Source organism: Gorilla gorilla, chromosome 2, assembly GCF_029281585.2.
Source record: "Gorilla gorilla gorilla isolate KB3781 chromosome 2, NHGRI_mGorGor1-v2.1_pri, whole genome shotgun sequence".
Classification (NCBI taxonomy): domain Eukaryota; kingdom Metazoa; phylum Chordata; class Mammalia; order Primates; family Hominidae; genus Gorilla; species Gorilla gorilla.
In genome coordinates, this window is record NC_086017.1 from 98,421,339 (window position 1) to 98,445,103 (window position 23,765).

The following is a 23,765-nucleotide window of genomic DNA, read 5'->3' on the forward strand; positions in this document are numbered from 1 at the left end:
AAACATAAAAAAGAACGAAATGAAATTTCTATAACTAAGAAACACAGCATCTGAATTAAAGAATTCAATGGGTAGGCTTAACAGTAGCATGGAGATAAATAGGAAAGAGTCAGTGTACTTTAAGAAAGATCAAAAGAAATTACCCAATCTGGGAAAGCTAGACAATAAAGATTCAGAAATTTGAATAGAAATTTAAGAATCTAACATTAAAAGGTCCAACACAACTGTAATTGGAGTCCAGAAGAGCGGAAAGAGAATGAGCCAGAAAAATTAGTTGAAATAAAAATGGCTAAACATTTCTCTGATTTGGTGAAAGACTCAATATTACAGATTCAAAGACCTAAGCAAACGCAGATCAAGTTAAACATAACCCAAACTATGCCTGATCACATTATAGTTAAACTTTTGAAAACCAAAGGTAAAGAGAAAATCTTGAAAGCAGCAAGAGAAAAGTGACTCATTACCTACAGGGAAACAATGATTCACAAAGAAACTGACTTCTAATTAGAAACCATAGACACCCGAAGATTTTGGAATAATGTCTTTAAAGTGCTAACATAAGTCACGGAACGAGGTAAGATCACTAAGGGAGGAGATAGAGAAGAAGAACTGAACAATTACATAGACGTGATCAGAGAGAAAAGAAAGACCAAGAATGGGAGGTGTCCTGGAAAATGTATCTAAAAGGAGAGAATGATCAAAAGTGTCAAATGCTGCTATTGGACCAAGGGCAGAACACTGACCATTGGATTGAGCAATGCAGAAGTAAATAATAATTGCAGCAGGAACAGTTTTGGTGGAGTGGCTTAAAGCTTGGTTGCAGTGAGTTTAGGAGAAAATGAGAAAAGTAAATTGGAAATAGTAAGTAAAGGCAACTCAAAGAGTTTTACTTTGCATAGGGAGAAATGAAATGGAGTACTAGTCAATGTAGAGAGTAGGATCAAGAGAAGATTTTGTTTTGTTAGCATGCTAATTAGCATAATCCAGTAAACAGCAAGACAAAAGTGAAAATACAGGATAAAAAGGGAGAATTACCCAGTTTATCAGGTCTGTAGAAGAAAAGATAAAACAGCCAGTTGAACTAGAATAAAAAAATTGTACACAAAAATATGTAATTTGAATTATCATTTCCCCTATATATTGCACAAAGTCCTTTGCTTCCTAGCCTTTACTATTTACAACTTGGTCATTTTTTAATGTAATATTTGAAAAGTATGTCTATTAAAAATTATGTAAAATTTTATCATTTTGGAGAGTAGTAACTGATTTGTTCTTTTGTGATTTTAATTTGTGAACATTCTTTAAACAGTGAATAGGATCTATTTCAAAAACTATTTTTTTAGTTTTAAAAAGCTCAGAATGCATTTTTCTAATAATATTTTTATTATATGAAGTAGTTTATTCTGGTTAGTTCATAAAATTGTATAAAGTAGCTGAATTGTATTACTGATTATCTGGGAAGTTTCAGGTCTTCAGATTTTTATTTCTATGGTGAAACATTCTAATTTCCAACCCAAGATTCTGGAACACATCTCCCATTATGAAGTGGGCCTCAGGATGGGAGTGGAAACAGAGCCTCTTGTTCACACTCCACACCCTCATCTTCCAGCAGTGAGGGTAGACTATTAAGGCTCTCATGTCATCAAGGATCAAGGCAATGGATTAATGGAGACTCTAGACATTTGTTTCCTCACCAGTGAAAATTAAATGAAGACCCAGGAATCACTACAGCTATGGGGATGAGAAGGACATTTCAGCAGCTAGAGTGTGGTGGTGAGTTCCTGGCTACATGGCACTTCTGTACAAGAGTGTGCTAAAGTCCTTTTGTGTTGTATAAGCTTATGTGTGCATATGTATGTATGAGCAAATTGGTGGGCTATTTTTTTCAGTATACGCTGAAGTCTTGTTAACCTGTAAACCCAGCATCTAAAAAATGTCAGTGAATAAACTTTTGTTCAGATATCTGCTAATAAGAGGTGGCCTTAAATAAACTAAAAGCAGATTTATTCCCAGTTACATTTTATTTATTTTTTAATTTAATTTTTAAAATATATTATTATGGGTACATAATAGTTGTCTGTATGTATGCGGTACATGTGATGTTTAGATACAGGCATACAATGTGTAATGTTCAAACCAGGGTAATTGGGGTAGCCATCATCTCAAACCATTATTATTATTTTAGAACATTCTAATTCCACTCTTTCAATTATTTAAAAATACACATTAAATTAGTGTTAACTATAGTCATTCTATTGTGCTATAGAACACTAGATCTTATTTCTTCTATTGACTGTATTTTCGCACCCATTAACAATCCTCACTTTATCCCCCAGTTCCCATTACCCTTCCCAGCCTCTGGTAACCATCATTCCACTCCATCTTCATGAGTTCACTTATTTTTTTAGCTCCCATATTTGTGTGATAATATCTTTCTGTGCCTGATTAATTTCACTTAACATAATGTCCTCTGGTTCTATCCATGTTGCAAACGACATGACTTCATTCCTTTTTATGGCTGAATAACATTCCATTGTGTATATGTGCCACATTTTCTTGATCCATTTGTCCACTGATGAACACATAGGTTGTTTCCATACCTTGGCTATTGTGAATAGTGCTGTAATAAACATGGGAGTGCAGATACCTCTTTGATATGTTGATTTCTTTTCTTTAAGCTTTATACCCAGCACTCACATATATTTTAAGGTATGTACAGGAAAAGTCCATTTCCAATGCATTCTGTACCTACAAGATTGTTCAGTGATAACTGGTGTACGTGTGTAATGATGACACTTGGGACAGGAAAATAATTCTGAAGAAAATTCTGAATCATTCAAAGTTAAATTATTTTCAGCATAGATTTAATAAGTACTCTTTGTAAATCTTTGAACATTGGCAAACCATATAATTTTTGTGTGAAAAAATGTTAACCAGAGCAGCAATTATGGGGGTGAGAACTTATGGTTGTGTCCTTAAGTGGAGAGACACCTTTTTAAGACCTATTGAAGTAGTTTTTGTTTTCTTTTCTTTGTTGTTCTTCTGAGTCATTATTATAACTGTCTCCATTCACAATTTTCTACTTATCTAAAATTGTAAAGCTAATGTTTTTAGATATGCATTTGTCCTTAAGAACTGGACGTACAGTTGCCTATTTGCAAGGACACAGAATGACTTTAAACTTCCTGGATAAAATATTTTCTATACGTACCAAGAAAGAGCTTGGGTTTAAAATGTTTAGAGTCATTGTGATTATGACTCGTTGAGAGTATGCTTATAGCTAAGTAATTTTCTTTCCTTTTTTCAAAAGAAATGGGTACGGAGGTGTATTCTGAGTCTTACAGAGTCTTAATTGCCTGCCATGAGGTAGTATTTAGGAGCATGATTAAATTGGTTAAGACACATCTAGAGAAAGGAAACCTCCAAGAAGGAATGTACTTGTTAACACTGCTTCTGTGACTGAATTTAGGATTTATAGCACTTTAAATTTTTAAAAAATTGCCTGTAGTTTATTTACACGGTGTTAGAGATGAACTGAATTATTCGTAATGATATATTTTATGCTAATTCACTGGTAAGTTTCTCAAATAATAGTTATTTAAAATTCCTCACTTTTCAGAAACTGCATATTCTTTAGTATCAAGATCTCTCCCCTGTCATTGTGTTCTTCTAAGATATCACTGGTGCTGTGATCGGGAGCTATTTGTTCAATCATGACCTGTGGGGCTTTCTTAACCTCTTATAAACTTAAGTGCCAATCACTAGGCTGGATATAATTACACTCTGGTGATTTCTTTGAGCTTTAAGGGCTAATGAATAGCCTCAAGTATTTAAATAACTGCTTGAACTTTCTTAATTGATACAAACTGTCTGTAATAATTCCACTTAGTCTGGTATGCCACCTGAACAGCTTTATCTTGGGTTTACATACTTAATTGATAGTGTTCGATGGTACATGATATTTATAAGAGCCTTTGTCTTACTGAACTGCATGTGAGATAACCATTCTAAGTCATATTTTAAAGCTGTATTCCAACTTCATAAACAAATACATTAGAATCAATGTTTGTGTTCCACACCTGAACAAATATTATTTTATGTCAAATTTTGTTAGTCTTTTGTAAACATACTAAAACATATGCATCCAAATTATGGTTCATATTTTTTCCACGTTTCAAATTTATGCAAATGCATATTTACTTTTCAATTAAAATTCAAGTTTTTATGTTAAATAATATGAAAATGTTACAAAATAATTGAATTTATAAGTATTTGAAGACTTTTATTTTCATTTTAGGGTTTTATTGCTATTCTATATAAAAAATAATCAAGATATATCTGGAGGAATAATTGGGTTCAGGGGCTATTTTCTTTCAAAAACCAAAATCATAAAATGTACAATCAATATTGACCTGAATCATTATTAATATATGCATTTTTATAATAGAAATTGTAAAGGTAAAAACGATTATAAACAAGAAGTGAATTTTAAAATGTCTCATTGAGAATTAACCTTGGAATTCTAGATTTAGACTAGCTAGATATTTCTGTGTATGAATTCTTGTTCTAAAATGTGCCTGACATGTAACTTTAGGCAAGTTATGAGACTTCTGTAAGCAGCTGTTTCCTCATCTGTAAGATGGAAAATAACGATGAAGAGAAGAATAATTATGTTAAACAGTAAACATTTCTTGATAGTTCATGGATACTCAATAAATGCTATCTCATTATTATTCCCACAGGAAAAAAAAAGTCTTACTACTTTTAGTTTCACTTTGATTGTATCCAGAATTATGATCCAGATTTGGCTTTAGATGACCTTGAACTATTTTCAGACACAAAATTATGCTCCTGAAGTATTAATATCTGATAACATTAATGCTATTTAAAATAAACTTTTGGAGAATCTGAAGGTAATTCATTTTTCTGAAAAGTAACTAGTTGAGAAAGTCAAAATGTATTTGAATGTATACATTTTGGTATGTTTGAAAACAATGGTGATGGTCTATAATCACTCATATATTGATGTGTTTTTACTTAGTGTTTTGTCTCTTGATAAGCAGAGGATTATAGAAAATTAAATGTCAATAGGTATTATTAAATCTAAGTCATGAAACGGATCATTCCCAGATTGCTGACATATATACTAGTATAAATTTTTTTAAGTGTTTTTGTTTGATGGTTTTTATTTGTATGTGTGTATGTCTTTTTTTAGTGTTAGCAAGTAGTCTGGTATAGTAAATAATATTCAAAACAAATCTTTGCTACAATATTGTATAGGTATATGTCTTCAGAGTTCGGTATGACTATTAAGAAATGCTTCAGAATTCGGGAACTTATATATTCTGTTACATCAAAGTTAGCCTAAAGCTGCCTCCTTACATATTAAGTTTGGCCTAAAAGCTTTTCTATATATCGTGAATTATAACAAGTCGGGGTGTAAACCTATCATGGCCCACACCTGTGCCAATCACTGAGTTTTGGCCAATGAAATGCAGCCAGCTGTTTGAACCATGTTCAAATAAGGCAAATGCTGAGCTGTAACCAATCCATCTGTTTCTGTGTCTCACTTCCATTTTCTGTAGGTCACTTTCCTTTTGCTGTCCATAAATCTTCTTCCACCATGTGGCTGTTGCTGGTGTCTCTCTTGAATCTGTTGTGATTCTGAGGTCTGCCCAATTGACGGATCATTTATTGGTCAATTAAACTCCTTTAAATGTAATTCAGCTGAAGTTTTCTTTTAGCAATACTCAGAACTTTTTTTGTCAAAAAGAAAGCAAGGGATTTGCACATGTCTCTATTGTCAGAAAAAAAAAATAAAAGGATCTGAGCAAGGTTAAAAAAAAAACCCAAAATGCAAAACTGTATATACATGACTCTACCACCTCCATTACTCCTTGGAAACAAATTAATACTTTTGTAGGTTGATAATTTTGGTGTGTATTACCTCTGCTTCCAGAAAATAATACACATAGCATAGTTACTTATGTAGAATTTTCTCTTTTCTTGGTAGCCAATAGCCACATGGGGCTATGAGCACTTGCTATTTGGCTTGTATTACTGAGAAACTGAATTTTAAATATTTACTATTAATTTCTTAATTCTTACACTTAAATAGCCACCTAAGGGTGGGAGACATAATCCAGGACAGCATATTTCCAGATTCATGAGCCATTTTCATATATGGTTACATTTACGCCATGGGTTGCTGCTGACAATGCCCAGAACACAAGTGCCTTGGAGTGCGTATCCCTTAACCAACCCCTTCATCTTGCAGAAATGGCCCAAGGAGAAGCGTACAAAGCAACATAATGGCAGAGATGATGTTCAGATCTCCAGATATTGTGTCCCTGTCTCAGAGTCGCCAACAGAACTTAATTTTTCATTTCCTTTTGACGAGTGATGAGCTTGGTAAGATGGTGATAATGGTATTCAACAACCATAATAATTAAACACTATGTCCCTTTTTGCGGTACAGTGATAAGAACTGAGAAAAAGGAGACAGAAACAAGGGAGCATTCTTATGACTAGTCTTTGCTCCTTATCACTCCAGTGAGTCTGTTGACAGAAATGGCCATATTCTTATTCAGCATTATTACTAGGCGTGGTTATGAGTCATTAGTTATCTTGTTATGTGAAAGTCACTAATTTGAGTAACACAATGCCATTTGATAAAGAATGACATTGGTATAGGAATCAAACAGGGCTACTTTTCAGAGTTATTTTCTGATAATAAAATATAAATTATTTTAATAGTAGTAAACTTATTATAAAAGAAGTACATAAGGTTAGTGATATGGGGATCAAAGGGCCATTGCACATAAATCACTAAACAAAAGTCATTGGGAGACTGACACAAAAATCTGTATGTCTTTCATTCATTTAAATCCAGATTTTTTTCTCTTATTAGCAGAAAATATCAAACAGTTAATATATAAGCAAGTTAGTGCAATGTGCTCTTCAAAGTTAACTTGATTATGGTAGAACACAAAAAAATGCCACATAGCTGCTTTTATTTTTCAATCAATATTTCACAATAAATCATCTAGGTTATTCAAATAGTTTTCCCTACTATTAAGATTTATTTATAGGATGGCATATAATGAGAAATTCTGACACCTATCATTTAAATAAGAATATTTCCACAATGTTTTTGCAGGAATAAACTTTCAAAGATTTTAGTGCTAAAAACTTTGTGGTAGAATTTTAGTAGATGTTGATAATATTTCTGCCAGAAATTGCAAACAGGCTCCCATTCTACTTAAAGATATTCTTGAAATTAACAGAGTAGCAAGCTGTTAACTATCTGTAGAGGCTCACCTTCCTTTTACAAACTGTTAATAATACTCTGGCGAGCCATATGTGGTCATTTCCATTACCAACAAAATTTTCTTTTTAGAAAAAATGAATGCTTTGAGCTTTAAATGTTTATATTTTTTGAGACTTGCAATGAAGGCATGTGTCTTTTACTTCCTCCATATATTGTTTTAAAATTTTCCATTTATATTGTTATTCTCTGAACTTTAGTAATAACTACAGGTTCATATTGAGAAGCTCATCAAATATTGGGAGAAAACAACAGAAATAATAGCAAGAGCTATTGACTTTAGAAGAACTGAGCCCCAGACAGAGTTCAAAGCTAATTGCTCTTATTTTGAGTTTACATGATAGAAATTGGATAACTATATGGATTTGATGTACCAATTTCTTCTTGATATGCAACTTTTAAAAAGTCTATGTAGTTAACCTATTAATATAAAACTGACAGTCATTTAAATTTGCTGTCTCCCATTCCATTGGAAAGATCTCTGTTTAGAACTACAGGAAATAAGGGCAAGTGTACATATTTCTTGTAATAAACTAATAATAAAGGGATAGATATCACTACCACATTGTAAATTATACAGTAAGTCTGAGGTAATTTATTTAGTACCTTAAACACCCAGGAAATTTCACTAGTTGACAGCAATTGAAAATGCAAATTAATTGTGTACTCCATCCCACATCTGAAATAAAAGAAAAATGCCAGAAATAGACTAATTCTGGTTTCCTTTTGAATATCATGTTTTAATTTCTTTTATGTTTCTTTAATCTTTTCAGCAGTGCTTAAGGATTTGGAAGATGTTGATTAAAGCATTTCCTCTGATTAATTATATTTTGGCTTTCAACTGTTTTTTATTTTAAAATCAAGTGCACACACATTGTCTGGATTATATGAGCATCTGCTCTTCCCAGTCTCTGCAAATATTTATATAAATCTAACTGCCACCCTGATCTCTCCAAGTTCTCACTGCTTAGCTAATCCTGATTGCATCCCCTCATTAAGCCATCTTCAGGATATGGAAACTTAAATAAAACAGATGAACAACCTACATTTCAGGGATATTTGTGTACATGGCTTGCCACTTAATTCATGTTATTAAATTCTCAGAATTCATTCTAAAATCACAGGGTTTCCTTTACCTCTGCTTTCTTTAATTATACATTTGATTATTATTAATCTAAAAATTACAGGCATACCTCGTTTATTGTGCTTTGCTTTACTGACCTTCACAGATATTACATTTTTATAAATTGAAGGTTTGTGGCAACTCAGCATTGAGAAGTCTATCAGTGCCATTTTTTCATCAGCACATGCTCACTTCATGCCTCTGTGTGACACTTTGGTAATTCTCACAACATTTCAAACTTTTCCATTATTATTATATGTCCTGGTGATCTGTGATTAGGCCTCTTTGATGTTACTGTTATAATTGTTTTGGGATGCCACAAACTGCACTCACATAAGACAGTGAGCTAGATAAGTGTTGTATGTGTTCTTGACTACTCCATCAACTGGCCATTCCCCCGTCTGTCTCTTTTTCTTTAGATCTCCCTATTCCCCAAGACAGAATATTGTTGAAATAAGGTCATTTAATAACCCTACAATGACCTCTAAAGTGTTCAAATGAAAGGAAGAGCTGCACGTCTCTCACTTTAAATAAAAAACTAAAAATGATTAAGTTTAGAGAGAAAGGTATGTTGAAAGCTGAGGCAGGTTGAAAGTTAGGCCTCTTGCAGCAAACAGCCAACTGGAGAAAGCAAACAACAGGTTCTTGAAGGAAATTAAAAGTGATACTCCAATGACTACACAAATAGTAAAGTGAAACAGCCTTATTGCTGATATGGAGAAAAATTTGGTGGTCTGGATAGACTATCAAACCAGTCACAACATTCCCTCAAGCCAAAGCCAAATCCAGAGCAAGGCTTCTAACTCTCTTCAATTCTATGAAGACTGGAAGAGGTGAGGAAGCTGCAGAAGAAAAGTTGAAAGCTAGAAGAGGTTGGTTATAAGACTCAAGGAAAGAAGCCATCTCCATAACATGAAAGTGCAAGGCTAAGCAGCAAGTGTCAATGGAGAAGCTGCAGCAAGTTTTCTAGATCTGGCTAAGATCACTGATGAATGTGGCTACACTAAACAGATTTTCAATGTAAATGAAACAGCTTCATAGTGGAAAAAGAATCCATCTAGGGCTTTCATATCTACAAAGGAGAAGTCAATGTCTGGCTTCAAAGCTTCAAAGGACAGGCTGACTCTTGTTAGAGGTGGATGCAGCTGGTGACCTTCGGTGAAGCCAGGGCTCCTTTACCATTTCAAAAATTGTAGAGCCCTTAATAATTATGCTAAATTTACTCTTCCTGTGCACTAGAAATGGAACAACAAAGAACTGGATGACAACAATCTGTTTACAGGGTGATTTATTGAATATTTTAATCCCAATGTTGAGAACTACAGCTCAGAAAAAAAATTTCGATATTTTTCACAATATTTTCAAAATGTTTGAAAATATTACCATTTATTAACAATGCATCTGGTCACTCAGGAGCTCTGATGGAACTGTACAAGGAGATTAATGTTGTTAAGCCTGCTTACACAACATCCATTCTGCAGCACATAGATTAAGGAGTAATTTTATTTTTTAAGGAATACATTTTGTGAGGCTATAGCTGCCATCGATAGTGATTCCTCTGGTGGGTCTAGGAAAGTTAAATTAAAAACCTTTTTGAAAGGATTCATCATTCTAGATGTCATTGAGAACATTCATGATTTATGGAAAGAGGTCAGATATCACTATTAACAGGAAATGGAAAGAGTTGATTCCAACCCGCATTGAGAAATTCAAGACTTCAGTGGAAGAAGTAATTGCAGACGTAGTGGAAATAGCAAGAAACTAGAATAGATATGGAGCCTGAAGATATGACTGAATTGCTGCAATTTCATTATAAAACTTGAATGGGTGAGGAGTTTCTTCTTAAGGATGAGCAAAGAAAGTGGTTTCTTGTCTACTCCTGGTGAAGATGCTAGGAACATGGCTGAAAGGACAATGAAGGATTTAGAATATTACATTAACTTAGTTGATAAAGCAGTAGCAGGGTTTGAGAGGATTCATTTTAAGTTTGGAAGAAGTTCTAATGTGGGTAAAATGCTATCAAACAACACTGCATGCTACAGAGAAGTCTTTCATGAAATCAATGCAACAAACTTTACGGTTTGCCTTATTTAAGGAATTGCCAGTCATCCCAACCTTCAGCAACCATTACCCTGATCAGTCAGCAGCCATTCACATTGAGGCAAGAGCCTCCATCAGCAAAAACATTCCCATTCACGGAATGCTCAGATGATTGTTATCATTTTTTAGCAATAAAGTGTTTTAGATGAAAGTATGTACACTTTTCTAGACATAATGCTATTGCACAATTAATAGACTACAGTGTAAACATAATTTTTGTATGTACTGAGAAACCAAAACATTATTTTGACTCACTTTATTGTAATATTTGCTTTGTTGCAGTGGTCAGGAACAAAACAGGCAGTGTCTCCAAGATATACCTGTATTTTGGATATAAAGACCTTTTCAAGATGGTTTACTGTGTTGTATATCTTCTATCCATTTAATATGACTGAAAATTTAGAATTTATTAGGAAGTTGAAATACAGAGTTTATTAGGAAGTTGAAATACAGGAGATACATGTTGAGTATCTCCTGTATTTGTTTTTCCCTTTATTCTTAGTATTTTGTTCCTCTTTTATCTCTCTATGGGCTAAGAGAATATAAAGAAATAGTACCTCTCCACAAAGATGGAATGCTAATACTTTCTATAAAGACTTTCTTTCACCTGGGTTTCCTTAACTAATTACAGGTTTTATATGGGGACAGTACTTTAATCTGGGGCCTTTGCTTTATTTCATGCTTTGATACAGACTGAGAGACATCTATTTGACTTCGTTTTACAAATTGTCCTTTGACCATGTAGTTTCTGTAGACAGAATGATTTTTTTTATTGTAAATATCTAAGACTGAGAATTTCTGTTCTTGCAGCTTTATGTAATTATGTTCAAAGGGGTTTGAATTAAAATAGAACAGATGTGTCCATCTTTAATTATGGTGTAACAAATTGTGTTACTCTAAGGCTTTATCAAGTGAGACACTCATCTTTATGTAATAATGGGTCAGACAGTTTCAAAACGGTATCAGTGAACACAGTGTATTGCCTATTCTACTTAGACTTCAAAAGGGCTGTCAAATCTCGGAGGATGTACAGGTAATCCAGAAGACACTACAGAAAATATATATATTTTTTTTTATTCTAAGTTAAGTGAAACATATGATAAATCTAAATGTCATCTAAGTAAGACAGAAAAACTAACATTTGACTTAACAGATTATCTAAAGAGTAGTGAGAACATTCAGCTCTCTGTATTGGAAAATACCATTTTAGGGTTTCCTGAAAACCCTTTTGTATTCTTTTGTGTAAACACTCTCTTAATCAATAAGTGGCCAGAAAAGCCCTTTTTTGGGCATCACATTCAAGTCAGTACAACAAAGTCCTTTTTACTAGCTGTCAGCTACTTAGAGAATCAAAAAATAGTAAGAAGAATATGGACAAGTACAAATCCTGTGAAATAAGCCCCATCTCAATGTTTCTATTTCTGTGAGTTGTACCACAGTCCTTTTATGCTTGTGGATATATCCAACTCTTTTATGTTTTTTCTTTCTGCCCTTTCCCAATATGTCACCATTATTATTTTTATTCCTGAATTGTTTTATTGAGATACTCTTTTTGCTTCATTATCATTACCACCCTAATCCAGGCTCTATTTCTTCAAACCCAGATTACTGCATCGATTTTCCAAGTTTTCTTGATGTTTCTCTCCCCCTTTCCATTCTTTTTGCAGTTCATTGCCAATCTAATAAAAATAATAATTTTATTTTTTGCCTTTTTATTTCAATAGTTTTGGGGGTGCTGGTGGTTTTTGGTTACACGGATGAGTTCTTTAGTGGTGAGTTCTGAGATTTTAGTGCACCCCTCACCCAAGAAGTGTACACTGTACTCAATATGTTGTCTTTTGTCCTTCTCGCCACTCCCAACTTGCCCTCATGAGTCTCCACAGTCCACTATATTGCTCTGTATGTCTTTGTGTCTTCAAAGCTTAGCTCCCACTTATAAGTGAGAACATATGGCATTTGGTTTTCCATTCTTGATTTACTTTGCTTAGAATAACGGCTTCCAGTTCCATCCAAGTTTCCGCAAAAGACATTATTTCATTCTTTTTTATGGCTGAATAATATTCTATGGTGTATATATACTGGATTTTCTTTATCCATTCATTGGTTGATGGGCATTTAGGTTAGTTCCATAATTCTTGCAATTGCAAATTGAGCTTCTATAAACATGTGTGTGCATGTATCATTTTCATATAATGACTTCTTTTTCGGGGGGTAGATGCCCAGTAGTGGGACTGCTGAATTGAATGGTAAATTTACTCTTACTCTTTAATGAGTCTCCATACTGTTTTCCATACTGGTTTACTAATTTATGTTTCGACCAGAAGTGTCGAAATATTCCCTTTTCACCACATCCATGCCAACATCTATTTTTGTGTGTGTGTGTGTTTTAAATTATAGCCATTCTTGCAGGAGTAAAGTGGTATCTCATTGTGGTTTTAATTTGCATTTCCCTGATGATTAGTGATGTTGAGCAGAAAATGGCAATTTTAGTTTGATGCATCACTTCTTACAATACTTTGGTAGTTCAAGTTTATTATACAAGGCTGCACTTTTGTTTCTGGTCTTCAGGATCATCCATAATCCCTATGCACCTTCTTGTCACCACTGCTCAATAAAATGAATAATATGATTTTCCTTTCATCAAATACCTTCATTTTCAGTATCTAAACACAGCCTTTTCTAGGCAGAATTGTTCACTCCATCCCAATACATGTACGTTTACCCTCTCCCCATGCTCTTTCTTCAGCCAAGGACATTCTGGTAACTGTCCCTTTCTCATGAAACTCATTTCCTTTCTTGAAAGGCCAGATTCTCCATGGTGCTTTCTTCTTTTTCATTTTTCCCTTTCTCTGAGTTACCAATTCAGTTTTAGTTTATACCTTAATTGTTTCCTAAACTGGTTTTAACTCCTCATGAAGACTTAATCTCCTTGTGAAGGAAAGCTTTTTTGTAGAGTGGCTCAACTATAAGTATAATCTGGTTGCTTAATTTGCATGCCTTCGTTGAGGAATTCATTGCTAGGACTGTGTTCTTGTTTATTGGGATGGGAAGGGGGCAAAAAGATGAGAAGGGCAAAAGAGAAAATTTGGAAAATGAGAAGCTTATTTTATTGCACTGTCTGTGCAGTTGTTGGTCTTAAGGGAACAAATACACTAAATTCAAAGATGATGAAAAAAAAAAAAACAGCTTCACAGAGCTGTAGTAAACACCAGATGTTGAAAGAGAAGCATATCAGACTATCTTTCACCTTTCATCTTTAAGGGACAAATTACAACAAATAACCAAAATAAACATAAAGAAACCATAAAGGACACTGAGTGAAAAGGTAAAGCTAAAGATTTCAAAACAGAAGACATATCCAGACAGCCCTTGTCAGTATGTTTCTTTACTATAGAGGGCTGCTGCTGCTAGAAGTCTCTACGCTCCCATGATCTGTTGGTCACTGTACTTCACTTTCCCACCTCTCACCCCCAGTAGACATGCACACTCACATTTTTAGGATCCAAAGAAGAGAGCTGAGCTTGATTTTCTGTCAGGCAGAAGAGCAAGATAGACAATGTAATTTGAAACTTTTTCCTGATAATCCTCAACACAGAATTCTGGATTCTCATCTGAGGACTAAGAGCACCTTTAACACTGATGAATTAGAAATGAGGCAAGGACTAAAACTGAGTTAATTCTCTAATATTAGAAAATGAAGAAATACTCATCACTGGATTCACTTGCCTCACTAAATGTATTTTATTACTTGAACATATATAATAAATACATAATTTTTCTTATCCTTTAATAACAAATTCAAAGAGAGAAAACTTCATTCATATTAAAAAGTATAGACTAGAGATGGAAATTAAAAATAATATACCAGAGAGGACTGCTACAAATGAATGACAGCTTGTTAGATAAATACATCTGTTTTTGTAGATCAAATAATGAGGTATGAAGTAGACATGGCTTCAAAGACGATGTTAATTTCTTTTTTTCCTAAATTCAAAATTATTATAATATATATTGTAGAAAATTCAGACAGAGGCAAAAGCCCAAAACAAAAAAGTTATCCTTGATCCCATCCCACTATCTAGCGATAACCATAGTCAATATGTTGGTGAACATCTTACCAAGATGTAACTCTGTGTAGGTAGACATTTTCACAAGAATGATATCACACCGTATACTGTCTAATAAAAAATTTCACTTAACAATATGTAGTCATTTCCCATGCCAAATATTATGATCTATTAAATCTTTTATGTCCAACACAAAGCAACCCTAAATGTAAGATAACTCCCCATTTTCCTATGAGAAAGCCAATTTATTTAGCTACAAAGATGTATTTAATACCACATATTTTCATGTCAAATTTATGTTGAAACTTTAATATTAAAACATTCCATATTCCATGAAACATTGGTTTTTCATCAAAGGAAACATTCTTTTAAGTCACCAGATTTTCAGAGTTCATCATTTATAATTTTGTGATGCTGTTACTGGAAATTTTGTCCCAAGCCATAAGTATCCATTTACATAGCATTAAAACGTTTATTATTTTTGTTAATCTCCACAATACAACCATTTATCATATTGCTTTTAAAGGAATCTTGTTTACCACAGTAGCCAACAGTTGAATATTGTGTGGTCAGACTCCAGGAATCACTATTAAATATATGCTAATTTTTGTAATTCCATTTTTTTACTGTTTTAGTCATGTAAACTAAAATGATAAAAATGTTTTAGTTTTTACTAAATGTTTTATTGTTAGTGAGTTCATGTTAACTCTCTCTCTCATCTATCTATCTATCTATCTATCTATCTATCTATCTATCTATCTATCTATCTATCTGAATACATGCAGACATAAAACTCACATTGGTGAAGGCAATTTTGGGCTAATGTGTTTGTTCAATCCCTGAAATGCTACTCAAGACAAAGGAATTGAGAATGCACCCTTTGAAAAAATTGATTTTAAACTAACTCATTTTTTGAGGTGTCATTTTGTGAAAAAGAAATTTATCTTATATTTGGTCATATAAATTATAGTAAAGAAAATGGCAAGATCATGTGAAATATATATTTGAGGTTTTTGTTTAATGCTCAATACAAGCATTTTATACTCCACAATTAGAAAATCAGAAGATTAAAAAAATATTGAATCTGAAAATAATTTTATAGATTAATTAATTAATTTATTTAATATTGAGATAGGGTCTCGCTCCATCACCCAGGATGGAGTGCAGTGGCATGATCACAGCTCGCTGCGGCCTCAACCTCCCAGGCTCTAATGATCCTCCTGCCTCAGCTTCTTGAGTAGCCGGGACCACAGTCTTGTGATATCACACCCAGCTTAATTATTGTATTTTAAAAATGAAGAAATAGTGAGACTAAGAGGGCAAACAACCCTCTCAAGTTTCATAGGCATTTACAGGGTGAGTTCAAATTAGGCAGGTTTCTTGACAGTTTATTACTCTTTACTCAATATGATACTGAGGTGTAAAACAAATTTATCCTAAACTTCCTTCAGAAATTGAGAGACACATGCAAAGGGCCAATTCTAATAAATTCTACCAGCTTAGTAAACTCAGACTAAGGATAAATTCCCCTCAAGCTTCTCTTAAGAAATCTTACAATACTTGTTTTCTAAAAAAATAAGGGCAAACTCTCTTGAGAAATACTTCCCTTTGTTATCTGGATGGATACTGCTTTGCGTATCATACTTCTCTTTTTAGGGAAAGTTACTCAGATGATTTAGCTTCAACTCCCCCAACTTCCCCTAGTCTTTCAGCCCCACATATCTCTGGATTCTGGAAAGGCATTCACTCATTTATTCATTCAACAAACTTGTACTTATTGAGTCAACTGCTACTTTGCACTAAAACTGTGCAAGTCACAGAGGAAATGAATATAAAAAACCAAAATTTGTGATACTCATTAGAGCTATTCACAATATTCTCATTTTCTGTTTATAAGTGGATGGTATTATTAAATTGGATTTGTCCACCTCCTTACCATTAGATATGAATTTGTTACTTGCTTGTTAAAATTTAATTGCTTGTGCCTGACTCTTCAGGCCTTTCACGTCCCTGCCACGGAAGCATATGTCAAGAGGGAGCCTGAGTCTCTGAGCAACCGCAATAAACATAGCTATTCTCCTGGCCAATGTTGGAAAAGTAGGATGAGAGTATTAAACTACTGAGATTTTAGGGGTTTTATTGGAGCTTAACTTAGCTTATCTTGACAGAAAATCCTTGCTTTCAAGATCCCCTTAATTCAGTGAAGTAGAGATAATAATGAAGTATTTTAATTACACTCTAATCATATCTATTATAAAAATATGCTTTATGTGATGGAAGGACTAAGGAAAGAATTTTGAGAAGTTGGTGAGATCAGGCTTAGGAGTCAGAGAGCCTTGAGTTGAAATCTTGACTTTTGTATTTTTAGCTGTATGTAAGTCATTAAACTTTCTAAGCCTGTGATATAGTTTGGATATTCATCCCCTCCAACTCTTATGTTAAAATTTGATCCCCAGTGTGGGAGGTGTTTGGGTCATGTGGATGGATACCTCATCACAGGTTGTTGCAGTCCTTGTAGAAATGAGTGAGCCCTTGCTCTATCAGTTACCATGAAATCTGATTGTTAAAGAGGCCTGACACCTCCATCTCTCTCTCTTGCTCCATCTCTCATCATGTGACATCCTGCTCTCCATCTTTCATGATGACTGGAAGTTTCCTGAGGCCCTCACCAGAAGCAGTTGCTGATGCTACCCTTCTTGCATATCTTGCAGAACTGTGAACTAAATAAACTTCTTTTCTTTATAAATACCCAGCCTTAGGTATTCTTTTATGGCAACACAAAATAGACTAATACAATCCACTTTCAATAGTATAGAATATGGGTAAGAGTGCTATTATCTATCTCATAGGGTGGTTGTAGTAATTAGATGAGCTGCATGATAAGCACTCAGTAAGAGGTAGTTGCCATTACTATTACTATTTTTTAAATCTGTATGTGGCATAGAATGGGTAGTACTCATACAACAAAATTTAAGGAATGCTGAACAGAAGCATAAAGGTTGAGAAGCTGTGTAGTTAATAAACTGTAAAACAGGCATTGTAGGCAGAAGGATGGGTGAATATTTTAGGTGAGAGATGACACAGGTGAGTGGTGACAAGTGAAGCTGGAAAAGTAGGCAAGAGCTGAAAGAAAATTCACCTGTCCACCATGGCTTGGAAGTAGTAATTACCCTGATGGTAGTAGAGAAGTATTAAATGTTTTAATAGCAAATGAACATTTTAGAAAAATCATGAAAGCTGCAGCATGGAAAAGAGATTAGAAAAGAAACCCCATGAGATTGGAAACATAAATAGCTCTAAAGATATACTAAAGTCTTCCAAGTAAGAAATGTGTGCATATACTATACTAATCATAATTAAAACTAAGGATGTGTGTAACTTCACAAAGAGAGATCTCTTGATGTCAAGGCTAGGAATGGAAGCCTAGGTATTGGTAACATTCAAAGGGCTACTACATAAAGCAAAGTGTTCTTGGGGAGAATAAAAAGGGCAGAGAGGAAAAGAAAGATAGGAACCAAGAACCTTGGCTATCATGGATGCCAGGGTAGGGGAGAATGTGAGCAGGGCATGATCAACCCTGTGAAACATGCCAGCAATGCAAAGTAAGATACTATCTTAAGAGTCTTTATGTCATTGGAGAATCAGGAAGCTATCGTTGATCTGCATGGAAGAACTTAAGACTGGTGGAAGTTAAAGGCAGATTTCAAGAAATAAATGAGAAAGGGTGATGGTGGTGCGGAAGTAGAGTAGATTGAGTTTAGACTATAATTTCAAAAAGTTTGGATAAATAATAGAGGATAATAGGGTACACAGAATGAAGAAAGTTTTTTTGTTTTGAAATGGGAGAGACTTATGTATGTTCTGAGTGTTTCTCTTAACACCCAGGCAAATGGAGCTCCTGCCCAGAGTCTGCACTGTAAAATGATCTCCTCCGGTCTTTTGGCCACATATGTATCCAAAGCAAAAAAAATCTGCATTCCAAAGGGACACATCCTACTGAAAGACTTGAGAATTCTGGGTCTAAATGTCTTTGGTCACACCTCTAGAACCTGTACAGACTTCTGTACATTTTCCCATTAATATTGCTTTCTGATATGTAGTTTCAAAATCGTTTTTATTCAGTTAAAATACTTTCTAATTTCTCTTTCCATTTAACCCATTAATTATTAAGAAGTATGTTATTATTATTTAAGTATTTGAGGAATTTCCAGGGATCTTTCTCAATGATTTTTAATTTAGTTCCACTGTTGTTAGAGAACATACTTTTTATGACTAGAATGCCTTTGAATTAATGACGACTTGTTTTAGGCCCTAGGCTATGGTCTTGTGTGGGCAAATGTTCTGTTTGCTCTTGAAAAATATGTGATTTCTGATGTTGGAGGAGTGTTTCAGAAATAATCTTTTTATATTTGTATATTATGTTGCTTGAAATTGTCCCATAGTTAACTGATGCTCTTTAATTTTTTTAATTTTTAATTTTTATGGATATATTGTAGTTGTACATACATATGGGGTACATGTGATATTTTGATGCAAGTGTACAATGTATAATGATCAAATAAAGGTTATTGGGAAATCTAACACCTTAAACATTTGTCATTTCTTTATGTTAGGAATGTTCCAATCCACTCTTTTAGTTACTTTGAAATATACAATAAGTTATTGTTTACCATAGTCTCCCTATCATGCTACTGAACACTAGAACTTATTTCGTCTATCTAACTGTATTTTTGTACCCATTAATTAATCCTTTTTTAACCACTGCCTGCCCACCACCGTTTCCTGCCTTTGGTAACCACCATCATTTATTCTCTATTTTCATGGATTCAATTTTTTTTAGCTCCCACATATGAGTGAGAACATGTGATATTTGTTTTTCTCTACCTGGCTTATTTCACTTAGCATAATGACCTCTAGTTCCATCCATGTTGCTGCAAATGACAGTATTTCATTCTTTTTATGGCTGAATAATATTCCATGGTGTATTTGTACCACATTTTCTTTATCTATTCTTCTGTTAATGAACAATTAGGTTGATTCCATATCTTGACTATTGTAAATAAAGCTGTAATAAAAATGCAAGGGTACATATCTCAATATACTGGCTTCCTTTATTTTGGGTATATACCTAGCAGTGAGATTTCTGGATCATATGAGAGTTCTATTTTTACTTTTTTGAGGAGCCTCCATACTGTTTCCTCTAGTGGCTATACTAACTTACATTCACATCAACAGTGTAGGAGTGTTCCCCTTTTTTTCACATCCTCGCCAACATTCGTTATTTTTTGTCTTTTTGATAAAGGCCATTTTAACTGGGCTGACATAATATTTCATTGTGCTTTTGATGTGAATTTCTCTGATGACTAATGGTATTGAGCATTTTTCTTATATCTGTTGGCCTTTTGTATGTCCTCTTTTGAGAAATGTCTATTCAGGTATTTTATTCATTTTTCAATTAGATGATGATGGTGATGCTGATAATTACCTTTCTAGTGTGTTGTTTGAGTTTATTTTATATTTTGGTTATTAATCCTTTGTCAGTTGAATAGTTTGCAAATATTTTCTCCTGTTTTGTGGGTTGTCTATTTATTTTGTTAATTGTTTCCTTTGTTGTGCAAAATCTTTTTAGCTTTTTGTGATCTCATTATCTATTTTTTCTTTATTTGCCTGTGTTTTTGAGGTTTTAAGAGAAATCTTTGCCCAGCTGAATGTCCTGGAATGTTTCTCCAATGTTTTCTTCTAGGATTTCACAGTTTTTGATTTTAAATTTAAGTATTTAATCCATTTCAATTTTTTTATATGACGTGAGATAGGGGTTTAGTTTCATTCTCTTGTAAATGGATATCCAATTTTCTTAGCAGTGTATGTTCTTGGCACTTTTGCTAAAAATAAGTTGACTTTAAATGCATTATTTTATTCATGGGTTCTGTTCCATTAGTGTTGCTGGGTTCTATTTTGTGTCTGCTTTTGTGCCAGTATAATGCTGTTTTGCTTACTATAGCTTTGTAGTATTATTTGAAGTCAGATAGTGTGATCTCCAACTTTGTTCCTTTTGCTCAAGATTGCTTTGACTATTCTGGGTCTTTTGTGGTTCCACATAAATTTTAGGATTATTATTTTTTGATTTATGTGAAGAACATCATTGTTATTTTGATAAGGATTGCATTGAATCTGTAGATTTCTTTGGGTAGTATGGACAATTTAACAATATTGATTCTTCCAATTAATGAACATAAAATATCTTTTATGTTTTGTGTCCTATTCAATTTCTTTCATCAATGGTTTTTTTTTGAGATGGGGTCTGGCTCTGTCACCCAGGCTGGAGTGCAGTGGCATGATCTTGGCTCACTGCAACTTCTACCTCCCAGGATTAAGCGATCCTCCCACCTCAGCCACCCAAGTAGCTAATTTTTTTTGTATTTTTGGTAGAGATGGGGTTTCACCATGTTGCCCAGGCTAGATTCAACTTCCTAAGCTCAAGTGCTCTGCCCACCTCTGCCTCCCAAAATGCTTGAGCCACTGCTCCCAGTCCATCAGTGTTTTATAATTTTCATTATAGAGATTTTTCACTTCTTTGGTTAAGTTTATTCCCAGGTATTTTACTTTAATTATAGCTATTGTAAATGGAATTACTTTCTTGGTTTCCTTTCCAGATTGTTTACTATTGGCATATAGAAATGCTACTGATTTTTGTATGTTGATTTTGTATCTTTGAACTTTGCTGAATTCATTTAAAAGTTCTAATAGTTTTTTGGTGGAGTCCTTAGGATTTTCAAAATATAAAATCATATCGTCTGCAAACAAAGATAATTTGACTTTTTCTTTTCCAATTTGGGTGCCCTTTATTGCTTTCTCTTATCTAATTACTTCGGCTAAGACTTCCAATACTATAGTGAATGAAATTAATGAAAATAGGCATCCTTGCCTTGTTCCAGATCTTAAACTAAAGGCTTTCAGTTGTTGGACATTCAGTGTGATAGATGGATTTGTCATACACGGCCCCCATTGTTTTGAGGTGTGTTCCTTTTATACTCTGTTTGTTGTGAGCTTTTTTTTTTTTAATCATGAAAGGGTATTGAATTATATTGAATGCTTTTTCTAACATTTGTTGAAATTGTCAGATGGTTTTTGTCTTTTATTCTATTGATGTGATGCATTGTGTTTATTGATTTGTGCATGTTGAACCATCCTTGTATCTCTGTGATGAATCCCACTTGATGATAATGAATCTTTTTACTGTGTTGTTGAATTTGACTTGCAAGGATTTTGTTGAAAATTTTGCACGTGCGTTCATCAGAAATACTGGCCAGCAGTTTTTGTTGTTGTGTCTTTGTCTGATTTTGGTGTCAGGGTAATTCTAGCTTTGTAGAATGAGTTTGAAAGTATTTCCTCCTCCTGGATTTTTTGGAATAGCTTGAATAGGATTGGTATTTGTTCCACTTTAAATGTTGGTAGAATTCAGCAGTGAGGTTATCGGCTCCTGGATTTTTTTTTTTTTTCTGGGAGACTTTTTTGTCTTAAAATCAATTTTTATCTTATGTAAGTATACTTACTCGTGCTCTTTTTTTTGTAAGTATAGTTACTTATGCTTCCTTCTTTTCTATCTCATTACTTGTTATTAGTCTTTTCAGATTCGTATTTTTCATATCTAGAAGTTCATTCATTTCTTCCAGGTTTCCTAGTTTATTGGTATATAGTTGCTCATAGTAGTCTCTATTGCTCCTTTTAATTTCTGTGGCATCAGTTGTAATGTCTCTTTTTTCACCTCTAGTTTTCTTTATTTGGTTCTTTTTTCTTCTTAGTCTGGCTAAAGTTGTTGATTTTGTTTATCTTTTCAAAAAACAAAATTCATTTGTTTATCTTTTGTATTTTTTTGGTTTTGATTTATTTCTGCTCTGATCTTTTATTATTTTTTTCTTCTACTAATTTTGGGTTTGGTAGGCTTTTGCATTTCTAGTTCTTAAAGATACATCATTTGGTTGTTTTTTTTTTTGAAGTCTTTCTATTTTTTAACGTAGGCATTTATTGCTATAAACTTTCCTGTTAGTACTGCTTTGGCTGTACTCACTAGCTTGGTATGTTGTATTTCCATTTTCATTTGTTTCAGTAAATGTTAAGTTTTCTTCTTAATTCATTTAAAGACCCAATGGTCATTCAGAAGCATATTGTTTAATTTCCAAGTGTTTGTATAGTTTCCAATGTTCTTCTTGTTATTAATTTCTGGTTTTGTTCCATTGTGATCAGAAAATATACTTGGCATGATTTCAATTTTTATAATTTTTTTAAGATGTTTTTTGTGGCCTATCTTAAGGTATGTCCTTGAGAATGTTCCTTGTGCTGAGAAGAATAATGTGTATTCTGTGGCTGTTGGATGAAATATTCTGTAAATACTTATTAGATCCAACTGGTCTATAGTGCAGGTTAAGTCTGTTTCTTCGTTGATTTTCTGTCTAGATGATCTGTCCATTGCTGAAAGTTGGGTGTTGAAGTCCCCAACTATTATTGTTTAGGGGTGAATCTCTCTATCTCCAATAAAATTTGCTTTATATATCTGTGTGCTTCAGTGTTGGGTGTATATATATTTATAATTGCTATGTCCTTTTGAATTGACCCCTTTGCAATGACGCAATGACTTTCTTTGTCTTTTTAAAGAGTTTTTGTCTTTTTTTTTTTTTTTGAGATGAAGTCTCGCTCTGTTGCCCAGGCTGGAGTGCAGTGGCGCGATCTCGGCTCACCGCCAACTCCGCCTCCAGGTTCACGCCATTCTCCTGCCTCAGCCTCCCGAGTAGCTGGGACTACAGGCGCCCACCACGACGCCCGGCTATTTTTTTGTATTTTTAGTAGAGACGGGGTTTCACCGTGTTAGCTAGGATGGTCTCGATCTCCTGACCTCGTGATCCACCCGCCTCGGCCTCCCAAAGTGCTGGGATTATAGGCGTGAGCCACCGCGCCCGTCCAAGAGTTTTTGTCTTGAAATCCATTTTATCTCATGTAAGTATAGTTACTTATGCTCTTTTTTTTGGTTTTCATTTGCATAGAATATCTTTTTCCATCTTTTAGTTTTCAGTTTATGCATGTATTTACAGGTCAAGTGAGTTACTTGTAGGCAGCATGTAGTTGGGTCTTGTTTTCTTATTCATTCAGGTAC

General features: G+C 33.9%; 1 protein-coding gene across 1 annotated transcript in view; it reads left to right on the plus strand.

The window, feature by feature from the left end:
* Positions 1 to 1,407: 1,407 nt before the first annotated feature.
* Positions 1,408 to 23,765, plus strand: part of CSNK2A2IP (casein kinase 2 subunit alpha' interacting protein) — a 128,353-nt gene continuing 105,995 nt past the window's right edge. The window contains exon 1 of the mRNA XM_019022919.4: positions 1,408 to 1,773. The gene's annotated coding sequence lies outside the window, so the exon portion shown is untranslated. The remainder of the gene's footprint in view (positions 1,774 to 23,765) is intronic.